Source organism: Dama dama, chromosome X (assembly GCF_033118175.1).
Source record: "Dama dama isolate Ldn47 chromosome X, ASM3311817v1, whole genome shotgun sequence".
NCBI lineage: Eukaryota > Metazoa > Chordata > Mammalia > Artiodactyla > Cervidae > Dama > Dama dama.
In genome coordinates this window covers 147,993,750-148,014,708 of record NC_083714.1, presented here as the reverse complement: position 1 = coordinate 148,014,708, position 20,959 = coordinate 147,993,750, and positions in this window count along the sequence as shown.

Genomic DNA, 20,959 nt, shown 5'->3' with positions numbered 1-20,959 from the left:
AGAAGGTCTGAGAAGGTAAGCAAGATGGGGGGAAGTGAATCTAAGGCAACTGTATTGGAGTGAAAATTTTAAAGAAGGGATTAGGAGGAGACTATGGGGTGAAGATGAAGCTTAACCACCTCCACATACTCTGTGCAGTCGAATGGACCCCTATGGGAGCAGGATGGCCACCAGAGAACACTATGAACTTAAAAATAGTGGAAGCAGTCTATACAGTAGTCACAGGAGAGCCAGGACACCTGGATCAAATTCCATCTATTGACTCATGGCTAGGGTTAGCTTGAGACCCTCCTACTTGGACAAGGTTGTGTATCCAGAAGGGAAAGGGAAAAATATTAAGGACACAAAAATTGACTGATGATAAAAAAGGAAATTCTATAGGATTTGGACGGGTATGACCTGACCCCTCCCCCATGCTGGATAATGACACGCCTGCCTCCCAGTGCTTCACCAGGACTGGAGGCCACCTTAATGCCCGATCCAGGGCCAGGTGAAGTTTCTGCAACAGCTACTGCTCCTCCGCCAGCTTTCCCGGAGTTCGTAGAGCCGCCGTTTGGGCAGGCTCCGATCCCGGTGACAGAAGCCTCTGGCCAACACTTCCAGGATCCGGCTCCACCCAAACCTCCCAAGCTATACCAGCCTCTCCTGGTGAGTACTGACAAGAGGGGGAGGGAGACGTTGGAATTAAGCAGAGACCACGCTCTGCCAGAGAGCTGGAGGGAATGAAAGAGAACAGACAAGAGACTTACAGTGCAAGCTGCTGCTCTGCGAAAGTCTAACTCGGGCCCTCCAGAAAACCTCATCTGCCCCAGGGACAGAACAGTCCTTCAGCCGATCCCAAGGGAGGCCCTGGGCCCGTTACAGCCAAACCAGTGTACCCGGTGCCGAGCTTTTGGCCACTGGAAGAATGAATGCCCTAAGGTAAGGAAGGAAGCTCCTGCAGTTGTGGGTCTTGCTGACCTGGAAATTAACTAGGGCTGCCAGAGCTCAGAGATATCAGGTCCCTGAGAGCCCATGGTAACTGTAAAAGTGGGGGACCAAAACATTGACTTCATGGTGGATACAGGAGCAGAACTGTCAGTAGTAACAAAACCTGTGGCACCACTGTCCAAAAAGACTACCACTGTTACTGGGGTATCGGGAGAAGAGATGATTAAATCGTTTTGCCAGCCCAGAAAATGTCAGATGGTGGGGGGGTGGGGGGGTGGGCACCAAGTGATTCATGAATTCCTCTACATTCCTGAGTGCCCAGTACCCCTGTTGGGAAGAGACTTGCTCTCCAAACTAGGAGCACAAGTGACTTTCTCCCCTGAGGAGAGGCCCACCTTCTGGACGGACTCTATTACTTATTTGCCCACTCTCTCAATACCAACCCAAGATGACTGGAGGTTGCATGAGCCTCTGAAGGCAGAACCGGGTGGGCCAGAAGAGCTGAGGGAGTTAACTCAATTATTCCCTGAGGTCTGGGTGGAAGACAACACCCCCTCCCCCCAGGCTGGCTAAACATCACGCCCCAGTGATAATGGAACTCAAACCAGGCACCATCCCAGCTAGAGAGTGCCAGTACCCGCTACGGATAGAGCCTGAACTGGCATACTGCCCCATATCAATAGACTGAAACAAGCAGGCATTCTAGTAGAGTGCCAGTCGGCTTGGAATACGCCAATCCTGCCAGTCAAAAGGGAAGGAGAACAGGACTATAGGCCTGTACAAGATCTCAGGCTAGTCAACCAGACTACTGTGACCTTACACCCCACTGTTCCAAACCCCTATACCTTGCTTAGTCTCCTCCCACTGAGGACTAAAGTTTACACTTGCCTAGATCTCAAGGATGCCTTCTTCTGCATACACCTCGCCCCAGCATCACAGCCCATCATTGCCTTTGAATGATCCAGTGGGGAGCACCAAACAACAGCTCATCTGGACTCCCCCACAAGGGTTTAAAAACTTCCCAGCCATCTTTGGGGAAGCCTTGACTTCTGATGTGGACTCATTCCATCCAGAAGAGTATGGATGTCAGCTCCTACAATACGGGGATGACCTGCTGCTGGCTGCCTGAGACCAAGGAAAAATGCTGGAAAGGGACAAATGCACTGTTCCGGCTGTTGATGGAAACAGGTTACTGGGTGTTGAAAAAGAAGGCACAATCTACAAAGAGGAGGTAAGGTATCTGGGGTTTGTTTTAAAGAAGGGCTCAAGGTTCCAGACCCTAACTGGGTCCTATATACTGATGGCACTAGCCTGATAAAACAAGGACAACAGCTGTGGGGTTAGCCAGAGCAGAAGGGGCCATCAAGACTGAAAAGAGATGGTAGGAATTGTCAAGTGACAAATTATTGGTACAGGAGGAGCTGGCACACACTCTGGTAAGCCAAACACACCAAGCGACCCACCTAGGCCATGCTGCCTGCTCTCAGGTTAATGCTGCCTCTCGGGTATTCAGACAAAATCCTCTGGGTATTCAGCTGAAAGGCACACTGCCCCTTGAACACCTGGGAGTGGACTTCACTGAAATGAAACCTCACCAACACTACCATTACCTGCTGGTCGTGATATGTGCATTCTTGAGATAGGTAAAAGCTTTTCCTACCTGGACTGAAAGAGCATCAGAAGTAGCCCGGTGCCTGCTTAGGGAAATGGTTCCCAGATTTGGATTTCCTACCAGCATTGGATCAGGCAATGGCCTGGCTTTTGTAGCTGATTTAGTATAACAAGTAAGCAAAACTTTAAACTGCACACTGCATATAGGCCCAGAGTTCTGAGATGGTGGAATGAACCAATCGGACACTTAAAGAGACTCTCCAAGTGGATCAGAGAGACTGCTCCTGAGTGGACTTGCTTCTGATGGCTCTGCTCAGACTCAGGATTACCCCACAGTCCCAAGGCTATTCTCCATACGAAATTGTGTATGGGAGGCCTCCTCCCATAATAAAACAGGTATCAACAAATTTGCCTCAGGTAAGGGAGGATAGGATTTCACAGCAGATGGAACTGGGTAAGGTAATAAATCGGGTAACTAAGTTTGTACAAGAAAGAGTGCCGTTCCCCCTTGGGGAACAGATTCATGAGTTTACACTTGGTGACCAAGTATGGGTCAAAGACTAGAAACATTATTTGCTAGCCCTTTGGTGAAAGGGCCCTTATGTTATTCTAACTACCCCTACTGCAGTTAAAGTTGCAGGCATTGCCCCTTGGATCCATCACACCAGAGCAAAGAAGGCATACAACACTGACCTGGAAGACGCTGAGTGGACCACCCAGAAGAACCCCACCGACCCACGGGGAAACAAGATCATTCTGAAGAGGAAGAAGAGAACGAGATCCCGGATGAGCCCTCTACAGGATGGAGCTGGATAAACGACTCCTGCTGCTCGGCCTCAATGCAATTCTGAACCTGACCAGTGTTCCTGCACAGGACAACGTCTTCATCTCGTGGGCACCTTCTTATGCGAACTTCCACAACTCCTCCAAATTTTGGGTATGTGGGGCCATGCCCCTGTCAGTAATGGACGGACTCCCCTGGTGGGTATCACCACTCCATTATGGGGACTTTATACCACTGTGTTCCTTCTTAAAGCAACAGAAAGGAACTTTTCTCTCTCTCACCAACCATAACCTTTCTTTGCTCTCCTGGTGTAAGAAGAAGCCATCAATGGGCCAGGGACATAGGGTTACATTTAACATGAACACCAGCCTTATGGAGATAACAAAAGCTTATACCTCATATATGAAAATTAAACAGGAAAAGGGCTCCCTTAACAAAAGGGGGATAGGCCTCCCGGTACCTTGAGCAATACTACAAGGTCTGGGATGAATATTTCTGGATGACTCCTGAGAAAGGACAGTTGATTACCCCTGCTACTATTTGCTGGGAACAAAAAGAACAGAAAGTTGGATTTGGAGACCACCCCCTTGACCCAAAAGAATTAAAATATATGGGATATTTGCCCCGTGAACAATGTAAACAAATCTTGGAAGTTACCTATCACCTCAATCAGTCTGTTCAGTGGCCCGGTTCCAACTGGAAATATAATCCTGGAATCCACTGGGTAGCCCCCAATGGAACCCAGTGGCTCTGTGGGCTTAACTTATGGCCATGGTTACCAGTTGGCTGGGTGGGGCGTTGCACATTAGAATTTGCTTTCACCCATGGCAGTATTAAGCCTGGCCTACACCAGCCTCCAGTAAACCTGCCTTATCTGCATGCAAGATGGACACGATTTATGTTCCAATGGTATGACTATCTTGCTGCCTTGTTTGTACCCTCTGTAGGGACAACAGATATCATGGTTAAGGTAGAGGCCTTAACTAATTTCACTAAACAGGCTCTCTTAGACAGTACAAAAGCCATTCAAGCTTTGAACGAAGAACAAATTCAGATGAGAAAGGCAGTAATTCAAAATAGGATGGCATTAGATATACTCACAGCAGCCCAAGGAGGGACTTGCACCGTAATTAAAGTCGAATGTTGTGTGTACATCCCTGACTTGTCTGGAAATGTATCTACTGCCTTGAAGGATACGCAAAATCAAGTGAAAGCCATGTCTAATGAAAATATTCCCTTTTGGACTTCAGTTCTCTCCTGGATAAAGGGAGACTGGTGGAAAACCATTGTAACTGTTGTTATAGTAATCTTAATCATACTGCTCTGTGGGCTCTGCTTCCTACAATGTCTTGTGAATTTTATAACCCAGAGGTTGATAGCATTTTCTCATGTGGGTGACAGGAGGGCTAAGGTACAATATATCTCAATGAGTAAAGCTCATTATGGAAAAAAAGAGCATCAAGAGGGGGGAATGAAGAAGGAATTCATAGGGACTGAACTCCATCTCAGGCCTGTCCGTGCTGGCTGTGCTCGACTGCCTCTCCAGTGAACTCTGAACTCTCTGCTTAGTGTCTGTGAGGATGACAATGGAAGGATAAGACCCCATCCAGACAGAGGAATCTTGAAGATCACATCCAGGCTTCTCATTGCCTAAGAGGAAGCATACCGTCATCACACCTGTCTCCGGACAGGTCATAAATTTTTTCATATCTACCAGGATGTAATCACAGTCTTATCAATTATTAACTGGTTGGAATGTAACTGCGGGCTTATTGATTATTGACTGTTTAGACATGTACACATGGGGTAGGTGGTGGGTTTAGAAACGTACATATGGGGTAGGTGGTGGGTTAAGACACGGACACATGGGGTAGGTGGTGGGTTTAGACACGTATGCATGGGGTATAAAAGATTTTCACAAATGCTGGATGGGGTCCTTGGCTAAGAGGAGACTCTGCTTTGGGCCCGCCGGCGTAATAAACTGCACTCCACTATCTGCATTGTCCTTTGAGTGAGGCTGTTTCACGGAAAGCGTGGCTATAACAATGTCATAAATATAGTGTGTGTGACGTCAAGATACGGTGGCTATGATGTCACATGTATATTTGAAATTATGTCATATACACAGTGTCTAGACTTTCCTGGTGGTTCAGATGATAAAGCGATTGACAGCAATGAGGGAGACTCGGGTTCAATCCCTGGGTCAGGAAGATCTCCCGGAGAAGGAAATGGCAACCTACTCCAGTGTTCTTGTCTGGAAAATCCCATGGATGGAAAAGCCTGGCAGGCTAGAGTCAATGGGGTCTCAAAGATTCAGACGTGACTGACCAAATTCACTTTCTTTCATAAACAGTGGATGTGATGTCACATGTAGTGGATGTGATGTCATGAATACAGTCGATTTGATGCCCTAACTGCAGTAGGTGGTGTCATAAAGAGTGGATGTGATGTCATATATAGTGCCTATGATATCATACAAGAGTGGGTGTGATGTCATACATACAGTGGGTGTGACATCGATACAGTTGGCATGATGACACAGATACAGTGGATGTGATGTCATATATAGTGGGTGTGATGTCATAAATACTGTGTTTTGATGTTGTAAAGATTGAATGTGATGTCATGTATAGTGCATGTGGTGTCATGCATACACCAGACTGATGTCATATGTAGAGTGGGTGTGATGTCATCAACAGAATGGGTATGATGACAAAGATACAATGGATTGGTGACAGATAGTGGGTGTGATGTCACACATAGTGGCTGTGTTAACATTCTCACAGTGTGTGAGATGGCAAATATAGTGGACATCATGTCCTAAACATAGTGGTTGTGAAGTCATAGATGCAGTGGCTGTGATGTGACCTGTATAGTGGGTGTGATGTCATACAATGGACTTGATGTCATATATTGAGGGTGTGATGTCATGAACAAAGTGGATGTGATAGAACGGTTGTTGCTGAACCACAAAAAGATGCCAGGATTCTTAGCCTCCAGAGATGAGGCTTGATCGCTCAGAGGCTTTCTGAAATAAAGTTTTATTTAAGTATAAAGGAGATAGAGAAAGCTTCCGATATAGCCATCAGAAGGGGTCAGAAAGAGTACCCCCTTGCTATTGTTAGCAATGACATTATATACTCTCAAATTATTTATTAAAATGAATCAAAAGAATGTCTGGAGTTTTTAAAGAACTCACTAGACCTACTCCCATAATTCACATTTAAGGATAACAGGATTAGTCAGAAGGTTTTTTCCAGAGACTGTCCTCAAGCAGGATACATTATTGTTATATAACCCGAACGAATGTAGAGGGAAAGAGGGAAAAAAAATAAAAAGGTCTGTCCTTTCTTCCTCCTTGAGAATTCCACACCTCTCGCTACTTTGCTCTCTTGGGGACCCCTGGACTTCTTATCAATCTGCCTAGGAATTGACTCTCTCTGATGTCACAAATACAGTGCAGTCATATCATAGAGAATGAATATGATACCATATATATTGCATATGTTGTCATACATACAGTGGGTGTGCTGACACAGATACAGAGGATGTGATATCAGATATAGTAGGAGGGATGTCAGATATAGTTGTGTTGTCATACACAGATTGTGTGTGGTGTCATATATAGAGGATATGATGTGATAAACATCATGGGAGTGATGTCACAGTTACAGTGGCTTTCACATATATAGTCGATGTGATGTCATACTCAGTGGAAGTGATATCATATACAAGGGTGTGATGTCATGAATAGAGTGGTGTGATGTCAATTATAAGGTGGGTGTGATGACACAGATAGAGTCGATGTGATGTCAGATATAGTGGATGTGATGCCAGATATAGTGGCTTTGTTGTCATACACAGATTGTGTGTGATCTCAGATATAATGTATAAGAGGTCATAAAATTGTTGCTGTGATGACACACATATAATGGCTGTAATTCACATGTATAGTGGATCTGATATCATGAATAGCATGGATGTGCTGTCATGAATAGCATGGATACGAAGTCATAAACACAAGAAAGATTTCATGAAGAATGGATGTTATGTCATATATACTACATGTGATGTCATATATATGTGGCTGTGATGTCATATGTACAGTGGGTATGAAATCATTCATTCAGTGGGTGTGATAAGAGAGATACAGTAGATGTGATTTTAGATAAAGAAGTTCTGTTCTCATACACATAGTGTGTGTGATGTCATATATAGTGGTTATGAGACCATAAACATAGTGGGTGTGATGTCACATACAGTGGATGAAATCATAGATACAGTGGGTGCAATATCACATAAAGTGGATGTTTTCTCATCAATAGTGTCTGTGTGATATCATAGATATAATTTGTGGGATATCATAGTTTTACTGGTCATGATGTGATATGTAGATGATAAGATAGCATGTGTTTTGTGTGTGATGTCATATAGAGTGGGAGCGATGTCATATGTTGTGCACATGATGTTCACAAATAGAGTGGGTGTGATGTCACAGATATAGCGGTTGTGTTCATAGATATTGTGGTTTTGAAGTCAAAGACAGACAAGATGTGATGTCAGATATAGTGGGAGTGCTCTCAGAAAAAGAATGGGGTTATGTCTTAATCAGTGGATGTGATGGTATATATAGAATATATGATGTCAAATAGTGGATGGGGCATCATAAGTACAGAGGGTGTCGTATCACAAATACATTAGGCTGATATCATAAATATACTGGGCTTGATTTCATATGTAGTGGATAAAATATCATATGTTGTATGTGTCATGTCACATAGAGTCAGTGTGATGTCACATGTAGTCCGTGTCTTGTGATAAATACAGGGGTGTGATGTCATAGATAGAGTGGAAGTGATATCAGATACAGTGGATATGATGTTACATACAGTGGGTGTGATACCATTGATAGAGTGGCTTTGATGTCACAGATACAGTGGGTGTAATGGCACATATAGTGGGAATGATGTCATAAATGTAATGGGTGTTATGACATAGAGTGTGTGACATCATATTTATAGTGGGTGCAACGTCACAAATATGCTGGGTGTGATGTAGTAATAACAGTGGGTATGACGCCATAGTTATAGTGGTTGCGATCTCACAGACACGGTTGATGTGATGTCACATATATAGACAATGTTATGTCAAACACATTGGAATTGTTGTCACATAGAGTGGATGTGATGTCATTGATGCAGTGGGTTTGGTCATAGACATGGTGAGTGTGATGGCACAGAGGTAGTGGATGGGAAATATATAGTGAGTGTGATGTTATAAATGTGTGTGATGTCATACAGTGGACGAGATGTCATAAATATTGTGGTTGTGATGTAATCAGTACAGTGTCTGTGAGCATAGTTATTGTGTGTGTGAAGTAGCGCATAGAGTGGATGTGATGTCAAATATAGTGGTTGTGTTGTCATAATCATAGTGGGTGTGATGTCATATATAGACTGGAAGTGATATCAGATACACTGGATATAATGTCACACACAGTGGGTGTGATACCATTGAAAGAATGGCTGTGATGTCACAGATACAGTGGATGTGATGGCAGATATAGTGTGTATGATGTCATTAATGAAGTGGGTGTGATGACATAGAATGTGTGACATCATACTTATGTTGGGTGCAACATCACAAATATGCTGGGTGTGATGTCATAATAACTGGGTATGACACCATAGTTATAGTGGCTGTGACCTCATAGACACGGTGAATGTGATGTCACATATATAGACAATTTTATGTAATGCACACTGGAATTAATGTCACATACAGTGGATGTGATGTTATTGATGCTGTGGGTTTGATCATAGATATAGTGGGTGTGATGGCACAGATGTACTAGATGGGAAATATATAGTGAGTGTGATGATATAAATGTGTTTGATGTCATACAGTGGATGAGATGTCATAAATATTGTTGTTGTGATGTTATCAGTACAGTGTCTGTGATCATAGATATGGTGTGTGTGAAGTAGCAGATAGAGTGGAAGTGATGTCAAATATAGTGGTTGAGTTGTCATAAACATAATGGGTGTGATGTCATATATAGAGCATATGACGTCATAAAAAGAGTGGGTGTGATGACATATAGAGTTGATGTGGTTTCAGATATAGTGTGTGTGTTGTCAGATATAATGCTTGTGATGCCATAAACATAGTGGGTGTGATGTTATAGATACAGTGTCTGTGATGTCACATGTATAGTGGCTGTGATGTCATATACAATGCATGTGATGTCATTTATAGTGGCCTTTTGTCCTAAATACAGGAGGTGTGATGACATAAATACAGCAGTGTGACAACATAAAAAGTGGATGTGATGCCATATATAGTGCATAAGATGTCATCCATAGAGTGGGTGTGATATTATCAATACACTGGGTGTGATGACACAGATACACTGGATATGATGTCATATATAGTGGACGTGGTATAAATACAGTGATTGTGATGTCATAATAGAGTTGCTTGATGTCATAAACAGTTGATGTGATATCATGTATAGTGAAACTGATGTCACAGGTATGCCTAGTGTGATGTCATATATACAGTGGGTGTGACGTCATTGATACAGTGCATGTGATGTCATATGTATAGTGGTTGTGATGTCATATACATCAGAAGTCTTGCCATATAATGGCTATTTTGTCATTAATATAGTGGGTTAGATGTGATTAAAACAGTGGGTGTGATATCATAAATACAGAGGGTGTTATATCGTAGTTCTACTGGGCATGATTTCATATGCTGTGTATATCATATGTTGTGTGTGTGATGACGTATAGAATGGTGTCAGATCCAGTGAGTGTGATATCAGATACACTGGTTTTGTTGTCATAAACACAGTGAGAGTGATGGTATATACAGTGGATATGATGTCATAAATATAGTGTGTGTGATGTAATAGATAAAGTGGCTAAGATGTCACATGTATATTTGATATGATGTCATATACACAGTGTCTAGACTTTCCTGGTGGCTATGATAGTAAAGCGTTTTTCTACAATGAGGGAGAGTTGGGTTCAATCCCTGGGTCAGGAAGATCTCCAGGAGGAGGAAATGACAACCTACTCCAGTGTTCTTACCTGGAAAATCCCATGGACAGAAGAGCCTGGTAGGCTACATTCCATGGGGTCTCAAAGATTCGGATGTGACTGACCAAATTCACTTTCTTTCATGTACAGTGGATGTGATGTCACATGTAGTGGATGTGATGTCATGAATACAGTCGATTTGATGCCCTAACTACAGTAGGTGGTGTCATACAGAGTGGATGTGATGTCATATATAGTGCCTATGATATCATACAAGAATGGGTGTGATGTCATACATACAGTGAGACTGAAATTGATACAGTTGGCATGATGACACAGATACAGTGGATGTGATGTCATATATAGTGGGTGTGATGTCATAAATTCTGTGTTTTGATGTTGTAAAGATTGAATGTGATGTCATGTATGGTGCATATGATGTCATGCATACACCAGACTGATGTCATATGTAGAGTGGGTGTGATGTCATCAATAGAATGGGTATGATGACAGGATACAATGGATTGGGGTCAGATACAGTGGGTGTGATGTCACACATAGTGGCTGTGTTAACATTCTCCCAGTGTGTGAGATGGCACATATAGTGGACATCATGTCCTAAACATAGTGGTTGTGAAGTCATAGATGCAGTGGCTGTGATGTGACTTGTATAGTGGGTGTGATGTCATACAATGGACTTGATGTCATATACTGAGGGTGTGATGTCATGACTAGAGTGGATGCGATAGAATGGTTGTTGCTGAACCACAAAAAGATGTCGGGATTCTTAGCCTCCAGAGATGAGGCTTGCTCGCGCAGAGGCTTTGTGTAATAATGTTTTATTTAAGTGTAAAGGAGATAGCGGAAGCTTCTCATATAGGCATCAGAAGGGGTCAGAAAGAGTACCCCCTTGCTACTGTTAGCAATGGCGTTATATACTCTCAAATTAGTTATTAAAATGAATCAAAAGAAAGTCTGGGGTTTTTAAAGACCTCACTAGACCTACTCCCATGATTTACATTTGAAGATAACAGGATTAGTCAGAAGGTGTTTTCCAGAGACTGTCTTCAAGCAGGATACATTATTCTTATATAACCCTAACGAATGTAGAGGAAAGAGGGAAAAAAAAAATGAAAAGGTCTGTCCTTTCTTCCTCCTTGAGAATTCCACACCTCTTTCTCCTTGGCTCTCCTTGGGGACCCCTGGACTTCATATCAATCTGCCTAGGAATCGACTCTCTCATGATACAGTGGAGTCATATCATAGAGAATGAATATGATACCATATATAGTGCATATGTTGTCATATATATATAGTGGGTGTGATATCAATGCAGTGGGTGTGATGACACAGATACAGAGAATGTGATATCAGATATAGTAGGAGGGATGTCAGATATAGTTGTGTTCTCATACACAGAGTGTGCGTGGTGTCATATATAGAGGATATGATGTTATGAACATCATGGGAGTGATGTCACAGTTACAGTGGCTGTCACATGTATAGTCGATGTGACATCATAATCAGTGGAAATGATATCATATACAAGGGTGTGATGTCATGAATAGAGTGGTGTGATGTCATTTATACACTGCGTGTGATGACACAGATAGAGTCGATGTGATGTCAGATATAGTGGATGTGATGCCAGATATAGTGGCTGTGTTGTCATACACACATTGTGTGTGATCTCAGATATAATGTATCTGAGGTCATAAACTTGTTGTTGTGATGACACACATATAATGGCTGTAATTCACATGTATAGTGGATATGATGTCAGGAATAGCGTGGATGTGATGTCATGAATAGCGTGGATACGAAGTCATAACCACACGAATGATTTCATAAAGAATGGATGTTATGTCATGTATACTGCATGTGATGTCATATACATGTGGCTGTGATGTCATATGTACAGTGGGTCTGATTTCATCCATTCAGTGGGTGTGATGACAGAGATACAGCAGATGTGAAGTTAGATAAAGAAGTTCTGTTCTCATACACATAGTGTGTGTGATGTCATATATAGTGGTTATGATACCATAAACATAGTGGGTGTGATGTCACATACAGTGGATGAAATCATAGATAAAGTGGATGCAATATCAGATATAGTGGATGGTTTGTCATCAAAACAGCCTGTGATGTCATAGATATAATTTGTGGGATATCATGGTTTTACTGGTCATGATTTGATGTGTAGATGATAAGATGGCATGTGTTTTGTGTGTGATGTCATGTAGAGTGGGAGCGATGTCAAATTTGTGAGTGTGATGTCACAAATAGAGTGGGTGTGATGTCACAGATATAGTGGTTGTGTTCATAGATATTGTGGATTTGAAGTCAAAGACAGACAGGATATGATGTCAGATAGAGTGGGAGTGCTGTCACAAAAAGAGTGGGGGTTATGTCTTATAGAGTGGATATGATGGTATATAAAGAATAATGATGTCAGATAGTGGATGTGACATCATAAATACAGTGGGTGTTGTAACATAAATACATTAGGCTGATATCATAAATATACTGGGCTTGATTTCCTATGTAGTGGGTAAGATATCATATGTTGTATGTGTGATGTCATAGAGAGTCAGTGTGATGTCACATGTAGTTGGTGTCTTGTGATAAATACAGGGGTGTGATGTCATAGATAGAGTGGAAGAGATATCAGATACACTGGATATGACGTCACGTCCAGTGGGTGTGATGCCATTGATAGAGTGGCTGTGATGTCACAGATAGAGTAGGTGTGATGGCAGATATAGTGGGTATGATGTCATAAATGCAGTGGGTGTGATGACATAGAGTGTGTGACATCACAGTTACGGTGGGTGCGACATCACAAATATTTTGGGTGTGATGTTCAATAACAGTGGGTATGACGCCATAGTTATAGTGGTTGCAATCTCATAGACACGGTGGATATGATGTCACATATATAGACAATGTTATGTCATACACACTGGAATTGATGTCACATAGATTTGATGTGATGTCATGGATGCATTGGGTTTGATCATACATATGGTGGGTGTGATGGCACAAAGGTAGTGGATGGGAAATATATAGTGAGTGTGATGTTATAAATGTGTGTGATGTAATACAATGGACGAGATGTCATAAATACTGTGGTTGTGATGTCATCAGTACGGTGTCTGTGATCATAGATATGGTGTGTGTCAAGTAGCAGATAGAGTGGATGAGATGTCAAATATAGTGTTTGTGTTGTCATAAACATAGTGGGTGTGATGTCATATATAGAGCATATGATGTCATACAAAGCGTGAGTGTGATGACACATACAGTTGATGTGCTGTCAGATATAGTGTGTGTGATGTCAGATATAATGGTTGTGATGTCATACACATAGTGGGTGTGATGTTATAGATAGAGAGGCTGTGATGTCACATGTATAGTGGCTGTGATGTCATACAATGCATGTGATGTCATTTATAGTGGCCTTTTGTCCTAAATACAGGAGGTGTGATGTCATAAATACAGCAGTGTGACAACATAAAAAGTGGATGTGATGCCGTATATAGTGCATAAGATGTAACCCATACAGTGGGTGTGGTGTTATAAATACAGTGGATGTGATGACACAGATACACTGGATTTGATGTCATATATAGTGGACGTGGTATAAATACAGTGAATGTGATGTCATAAATACAGTTGATTGATGTCATAAACAGTTGATGTGATGTCATGTATAGTGAAATTGATGTCACAGGTATGCTGAGTGTGATGTCTTATGTACCGTGGTTGTGATGTCATTGATACAGTTCATGCGATGTCACATGTGTAGTGGTTGTGATGTCATATACACAGAAGTGTTGCCATATAGTGGCTATTTTTTCAGAAATATAGTGAGTTAGATGTGATTAAAAAAGTGGGTGTGATATCATAAATACAGAGGTTGTTATATCGTAGTTCTACTGGGCATGGTTTCATACGCTGTGTATATCATATGTTGTGTGTGTGATGACATATAGAATGGCGTCAGATCCAGTGGGTATTATGCCAGATCCTGTGGTTTTGTTGTCATAAACACAGGGAATGTAATGATATATACAGTGGACATGATGTCATAAATATAGTGTGTGTGATGTCATAGATAAGGTGGCTATGATGTCACATGCATATTTGATATGATGTCACATACACAGTGTCTAGACTTTCCTGGTGGTTCAGATGATAAAGCGTTTGCCTACAATGCAGGAGACTCAGGTTGAATCCCTGGGTCAGAAAGATCTCCCGGAGGAGGAAATGGCAACCTACTTCAGTGTTCTTGCTTGGAAAATCCCATGGACGGAAGAGCCTGATAGGCTACAGTCCATGGGATCTCAAAGATTCGGACGTGACTGACCAAATTCACTTTCTTTCATATACAGAGGATGTGATGTCACATGTAGTGGATGTGATGTCATGAATACAGTCGATTTGATGTCCTAACTGCAGTAGGTGGTGTCATAAACAGTGGATGGGATTTCATATAGAGTGCCTATGATATCATACAAGAGTGGGTGTGATTTCATACATACAGTGGGCGTAACATCGATACAGTTGGCGTGATGACACAGATACAGTGGATGTGATGTCACATATAGTGGGTGTGATGTCATAAATCCTGTGTTTTGATGTTGTAAAGATTGAATGTAATGTCATGTATAGTGCATGTGGTGTCATGCAAACACCATACTGATGTTATATGTAGAGTGGGTGTGATGTCATCAACAGAATTGGTATGATGACAAAGATACAATGGATTGGTGTCAGATACAGTGGGTGTGATGTCACACATAGTGGCTGTGTTAACATTCTCACAGTGTGTGAGATGGCATATATAGTGGACATCATGTGCTAAACATAGTGGTTGTGAAGTCATAGATGCAGTGGCTGTGATGTGACATGTATAGTGAGTGTGATATCATAAAATGGACTTGATGTCATATATTGAGTGTGTGATAACATGAATACAGTGGATGCGATAGAATGGTTGTTGCTGAACCACAAAAAATTGCCGGCATTTTTAGCCTCCAGAGATGAGGCTTGATCGCTCAGAGGCTTTGTGTAATAAAGTTTTACTTAAGTAGAAAGGAGATAGAGAAACCTTCTGATATAGGCATGAGAAGGGGTCAGAAAGTGCACCCCCTTGCTACTGTTAGCAATGACGTTATATACTCTCAAATTAGTTATTAAAATGAATCAAAAGAATGTCTGGAGTTTTTAAAGACTTCACTAGACCTACTTCCATAGTTTACATTTGAAGATAACAGGAGTAGTCAGAAGGTTTTTTCCAGCGTCTGTCGTCAAGCAGGATACATTATTCTTATATAACCCTAACGAATGTAGAGGAAAGAGGAAAACAAAAATAAAAAGGTCTGTCCTTTCTTCCTCCTTGAGAATTCCACACCTCTTTCTCCTTGGCTCTCCTTGGGGACCCCTGGACTTCATATCAATCTGCCTAGGAATCGACTCTCTCATGATGTCACAAATACAGTGGAGTCATATCATAGAGAATGAATATGATACCATATATAGTGCATATGTTGTCATATATATATAGTGGGTGTGATATCAATGCAGTGGGTGTGATGACACAGATACAGAGAATGTGATATCAGATATAGTAGGAGGGATGTCAGATATAGTTGTGTTCTCATACACAGAGTGTGCGTGGTGTCATATATAGAGGATATGATGTTACAAACATCATGGGAGTGATGTCACAGTTACAGTGGCTGTCACATGTATAGTCGATGTGACATCATAATCAGTGGAAATGATATCATATACAAGGGTGTGATGTCATGAATAGAGTGGTGTGATGTCATTTATACACTGCGTGTGATGACACAGATAGAGTCGATGTGATGTCAGATATAGTGGATGTGATGCCAGATATAGTGGCTGTGTTGTCATACACACATTGTGTGTGATCTCAGATATAATGTATCTGAGTTCATAAAATTGTTGTTATGATGACACACATATAATGGCTGTAATTCACATGTATAGTGGATATGATGTCAGGAATAGCGTGGATGTGATGTCATGAATAGCGTGGATACGAAGTCATAACCACACGAATGATTTCATAAAGAATGGATGTTATGTCATGTATACTGCATGTGATGTCATATACATGTGGCTGTGATGTCATATGTACAGTGGGTCTGATTTCATCCATTCAGTGGGTGTGATGACAGAGATACAGCAGATGTGAAGTTAGATAAAGAAGTTCTGTTCTCATACACATAGTGTGTGTGATGTCATATATAGTGGTTATGATACCATAAACATAGTGGGTGTGATGTCACATACAGTGGATGAAATCATAGATAAAGTAGATGCAATATCACATAGAGTGGATGGTTTGTCATCAAAACAGCCTGTGATATCATAGATATAATTTGTGGGATATCATGGTTTTACTGGTCATGATTTGATGTGTAGATGATACGATGGCATGTGTTTTGTGTGTGATGTCATGTAGAGTGGGAGCGATGTCAAATTTGTGAGTGTGATGTCACAAATAGAGTGGGTGTGATGTCACAGATATAGTGGTTGTGTTCATAGATATTGTGGATTTGAAGTCAAAGACAGACAGGATATGATGTCAGATAGAGTGGGAGTGCTGTACCAAAAAGAGTGGGGGTTATGGCTTATAGAGTGGATATGATGGTATATAAAGAATAATGATGTCAGATAGTGGATGTGACATCATAAATACAGTGGGTGTTGTAACATAAATACATTAGGCTGATATCATAAATATACTGGGCTTGATTTCCTATGTAGTGGGTAAGATATCATATGTTGTATGTGTGATGTCATAGAGAGTCAGTGTGATGTCACATGTAGTTGGTGTCTTGTGATAAATACAGGGGTGTGATGTCATAGATAGAGTGGAAGAGATATCAGATACACTGGATATGACGTCACGTCCAGTGGGTGTGATGCCATTGATAGAGTGGCTGTGATGTCACAGATAGAGTAGGTGTGATGGCAGATATAGTGGGTATGATGTCATAAATGCAGTGGGTGTGATGACATAGAGTGTGTGACATCACAGTTACGGTGGGTGCGACATCACAAATATTCTGGGTGTGATGTTCAATAACAGTGGGTATGACGCCAGAGTTATAGTGGTTGCAATCTCATAGACACGGTGGATGTGATGTCACATATATAGACAATGTTATGTCATACACACTGGAATTGATGTCACATAGATTGGATGTGATGTCATGGATGCATTGGGTTTGATCATACATATGGTGGGTGTGATGGCACAGAGGTAGTGGATGGGAAATATATAGTGAGTGTGATGTTATAAATGTGTGTGATGTAATACAATGGACGAGATGTCATAAATACTGTGGTTGTGATGTCATCAGTACGGTGTCTGTGATCATAGATATGGTGTGTGTCAAGTAGCGGATAGAGTGGATGAGATGTCAAATATAGTGTTTGTGTTGTCATAAACATAGTGGATGTGATGTCATATATAGAGCATATGATGTCATACAAAGCGTGAGTGTGATGACACATACAGTTGATGTGCTGTCAGATATAGTGTGTGTGATGTCAGATATAATGGTTGTGATGTCATACACATAGTGGGTGTGATGTTATAGATACAGAGGCTGTGATGTCACATGTATAGTGGCTGTGATGTCATATACAATGCATGTGATGTCATTTATAGTGGCCTTTTGTCCTAAATACAGGAGGTGTGATGTCATAAATACAGCAGTGTGACAACATAAAAAGTGGATGTGATGCCGTATATAGTGCATAAGATGTCACCCATACAGTGGGTGTGGTGTTATAAATACACTGGGTGTGAAGACAAAGATACACTGGATTTGATGTCATATATAGTGGACGTGGTATAAATACAGTGAATGTGATGTCATAAATACAGTTGATTGATGTCATAAACAGTTGATGTGATGTCATGTATAGTGAAATTGATGTCACAGGTATGCTGAGTGTGATGTCTTATGTACCGTGGTTGTGATGTCATTCATACAGTGCATGCGATGTCACATGTGTAGTGGTTGTGATGTCATATACACAGAAGTGTTGCCATATAGTGGCTATTTTGTCAGAAATATAGTGGGTTAGATGAGATTAAAAAAGTGGGTGTGATATCATAAATACAGAGGTTGTTATATCGTAGTTCTACTGGGCATGGTTTCATACGCTGTGTATATCATATGTTGTGTGTGTGATGACATATAGAATGGCGTCAGATCCAGTGGGTATGATGCCAGATCCAGTGGTTTTGTTGTCATAAACACAGGGAATGTAATGATATATACAGTGGATATGATGTCATAAATATAGTGTGTGTGATGTCATAGATAAGGTGGCTATGATGTCACATGCATATTTGATATGATGTCACATACACAGTGTCTAGACTTTCCTGGTGGTTCAGATGATAAAGCATTTGCCTACAATGCAGGAGACTCAGGTTGAATCCCTGGGTCAGAAAGATCTCCCGGAGGAGGAAATGGCAACCTACTCCAGTGTTCTTGCCTGGAAAATCCCATGGACGGAAGAGCCTGATAGGCTACAGTCCATGGGGTCTCAAAGATTCGGACGTGACTGACCAAATTCACTTTCTTTCATATACAGAGGATGTGATGTCACATGTAGTGGATGTGATGTCATGAATACAGTCGATTTGATGTCCTAACTGCAGTAGGTGGTGTCATAAACAGTGGATGGGATTTCATGTAGAGTGCCTATGATATCATATAAGAGTGTGTGTGATTTCATACATGCAGTGGGCGTGACATTGATACAGTTGGCGTGATGACACAGATAGAGTGGATGTGATGTCATATATAGTGGGTGTGATGTCATAAATTCTGTGTTTTGATGTTGTAAAGATTGAATGTGATGTCATGTATAGTGCATGTGGTGTCATGCAAACACCATACTGATGTTATCTGTAGAGTGGGTGTGATGTCATCAACAGAATTGGTATGATGACAAAGATACAATGGATTGGTGTCAGATACAGTGGGTGTGATGTCACACATAGTGGCTGTGTTAACATTCTCACAGTGTGTGAGATGGCACATATAGTGGACATCATGTGCTAAACATAGTGGTTGTGAAGTCATAGATGCAGTGGCTGTGATGTGACATGTATAGTGAGTGTGATATCATAAAATGGACTTGATGTCATATATTGAGGGTGTGATATCATGAATACAGTGGATGCGATAGAATGGTTGTTGCTGAACCACAAAAAATTGCCGGCATTTTTAGCCTCCAGAGATGAGGCTTGATCGCTCAGAGGCTTTGTGTAATAAAGTTTTATTTAAGTAGAAAGGAGATAGAGAAACCTTCTGATATAGGCATGAGAAGGGGTCAGAAAGTGCACCCCCTTGCTACTGTTAACAATGACGTTATAAACTCTCAAATTAGTTATTAAAATGAATCAAAAGAATGTCTGGAGTTTTTGAAGACTTCACTAGACCTACTTCCATAGTTTACATTTGAAGATAACAGGAGTAGTCAGAAGGTTTTTTCCGAGTCTGTCGTCAAGCAGGATACATTATTCTTATATAACCATAATGAATGTAGAGGAAAGAGGGAAAAAAAAATAAAAAGGTCTGTCCTTTCTTCCTCCATGAGAATTCCACACCTCTTTCCCCTTGGCTCTCCTTGGGGACCCCTGGACTTCATATCAATCTGCCTAGGAATCGACTCTCTCATGATGTCACAAATACAGTGGAGTCATATCATAGAGAATGATTATGATACCATATATAGTGCATATGTTGTCATATATATATAGTGGGTGTGATATCAATGCAGTGGGTGTGATGACACAGATACAGAGAATGTGATATCAGATATAGTAGGAGGGATGTCAGATATAGTTGTGTTCTCAAACACAGAGTGTGCGTGGTGTCATATATAGAGGATATGATGTTATAAACATCATGGGAGTGATGTCACAGTTACAGTGGCTGTCACATGTATAGTCGATGTGACATCATAATCAGTGGAAATGATATCATATACAAGGGTGTGATGTCATGAATAGAGTGGTGTGATGTCATTTATACACTGTGTGTGATGACACAGATAGAGTCGATGTGATGTCAGATATAGTGGATGTGATGCCAGATATAGTGGCTGTGTTGTCATACACACATTGTGTGTGATCTCAGATATAATGTATCTGAGGTCATAAACTTGTTGTTGTGATGACACACATATAATGGCTGTAATTCACATGTATAGTGGATATGATGTCAGGAATAGCGTGGATGTGATGTCATGAATAGCGTGGATACGAAGTCATAACCACACGAATGATTTCATAAAGAATGGATGTTATGTCATGTATACTGCATGTGATGTCATATACATGTGGCTGTGATGTCATATGTACAGTGGGTCTGATTTCATCCATTCAGTGGGTGTGATGACAGAGATACAGCAGATGTGAAGTTAGATAAAGAAGTTCTGTTCTCATACACATAGTGTGTGTGATGTCATATATAGTGGTTATGATACCATAAACATAGTGGGTGTGATGTCACATACA